General features: G+C 45.9%; 1 non-coding gene across 1 annotated transcript; it reads right to left on the reverse strand.

Annotated features, from left to right (window-relative positions):
* Nucleotides 1-1,915: 1,915 nt before the first annotated feature.
* Trnak-cuu lies at nucleotides 1,916-1,988 on the reverse strand. The gene has a single exon. It is a non-coding gene; the product is annotated as a tRNA-Lys (tRNA).
* Between the last annotated feature and the right edge of the window lie 228 nt (nucleotides 1,989-2,216).

The raw sequence follows: 2,216 nt of genomic DNA on the forward strand, positions 1-2,216 counted from the left end.
GCTCTGCCCTCTGATCACTCCTGCAAGTGTTGGGTCCACATTGGGCATCAGTATAAGCTCGGTGTGTGATAAAGAAGAGGGCTTAAACCCTCTCACAGGCCACCTTCTTTAATGTGAAGGCTCTTTGCCACAGGCCCCTAATAAGCTTTCCTTTGGCTCTCATGGACCTGCCTGGCAATAAACCAAAACTAAACACTTTAAAGGAAAAGACCCCCATGTTGGTGCAGGCCCTCACTGGCAGGCATCATCAGAACAGAAGAAGCCATAGAACGCTACCCTGCTGGTGGGCAACAAGACACAAACTGCCTACAATTTCAAGGACTTTTAGAATGTCCTATAGGACACCCCTAAGATCCCCTAAGGGGCTGCAGGCTAGATACACCAACATGATGATCCATGGAGATCATGGAGATCCATGGAGAGCTTATGTTCCAACAGGGGACATCATGCAGGTAGCCGTCGATTCCACGGAAGATGACTAAGGGTTATCATGGCATGTGTGAAAGCAGACCACTAGCCCACAGCCGTGAGAGCAGGTCCAGGGTGTGGGATGTATAGGAACATGGAGTTGACTGGGAGGGTGGGACCTACTCCAGGAGGAAAACTGGCAGGAAACAGGCATTCCACACCACAAAGAGGCCAGGGCTTGACTCATGACAGGCCATTGCAGCTGCTGGAAGTCACAGGGAAACCGTGGGCCAGCCCACTGCTGTGTTTGTGTGGAGTCCTGGATGACAGCATGAATTCTGAGAACAAAGCCCCGAGCCTCGGGGATGTGTAACTAGAACCTAGGGGACAGAAATAGCTGCTCCATGCATGTGCGCCTGGGCACTTGCTCCCTTTGCCTTAAAGAGAGCCTTGTCGTTTACAAAAGAGGATTCCTCAAAAACACAAATCAGGTGACAACTGGCCATTTCAAACATGGCTGGGGATCCACCGACGCAAAATACTCTGGGCTGTTCAATACTGCCTTGAGTATCCTTCAGTGAAGTCTGGTGATGTTGGCATTACTTGGGGATGTCGGCCTATGATGATGAGAATGGTTGAGAAGATTAACAAGATTATTGTTCTTACAAAAACAGTGGATAGACACTAGGGAGCAAGTGTGACTCTTAAGGGAGTGGAGGTTTCCTTGAAGAACAAATATATTCATCCAGTACTTTTAAAGAAAAGTCAGAAAATGTCCTAACAATGACATAAGGTCCCCTAGATGGCTCATCAGGTAAGGGTGCTCCCTACCAAGCCTGACGACTGAGTTTGATTCCCCAGGAGCCACACAGTAGAAGGAGAGAACCAATTCCCACAAGTTATCCTTGGGGGACACACACACACACACACACACACACACACACATACACCTTCCCCAGGAATAAATAAACGTAGTACAAGGAAATTCATGACATAGGTAGCTTATCATAATTCCATCCCAGAACTGAATTTTATACCTTCCTATAAGTCAATACAAAATGAAGAGTGATAGGCTGTAGATCCTTAACAAGTGGGATGGAGAAATTACTGTTGTTATACATATTTAAATATATTTGTCAATAAAAACTAAACAGTAGTATAAAAATTCCTCTACCTATATAAAATAAAATACATTGACCTGTAGTGGATAGCCATCCCAGCATTGGCCTGGAAGTTCCAACCCCCATTGAGGCTTCGGTAATGGTCACGCCCACAAGGCAGGGCGGAGGAGGAAGCGGAAGATGAAGGATCGGGAAGAGGTCATTCTCTTGGTTCCCGGACTCTGGATGCTGGAGGTAGACCAAGCAGAGTTCTCCAGAGAACACTGCCGGACTGCACTATACCCTTGCCAGACCCTGTAACCTACCCCCTCATTTGTAAGTACCCCATAAAATAAACCTCCCTTTTAACTACGAGGAGCGGCCTTAATAATTTCACCAATATCTGGCGCCCAACGTGGGGCTCGAACCCACGACCCTGAGATTAAGAGTCTCATGCTCTACCAACTGAGCTAGCCAGGCTGGTATATTCCTTCTCAGGTCTTTGATGAGGTTGGAGATTAGCAGCTATAGTTACAACTTAGTATATATACATATATAATATCTTAGATAGGATATATTAAGTATTAGACTCAGGTTCTTTAGGATAGTACACCTTTTGGAATGATCTTTGTAACATGCCACCTACCCATGCCCTAGACTTCCCTAGATTTTACTATGTGTTTTTTGCTTGATATTGTTTGCACTTAT

The sequence above is a fragment of the Onychomys torridus genome, chromosome 19, assembly GCF_903995425.1.
Source record: "Onychomys torridus chromosome 19, mOncTor1.1, whole genome shotgun sequence".
Lineage (NCBI taxonomy): Eukaryota > Metazoa > Chordata > Mammalia > Rodentia > Cricetidae > Onychomys > Onychomys torridus.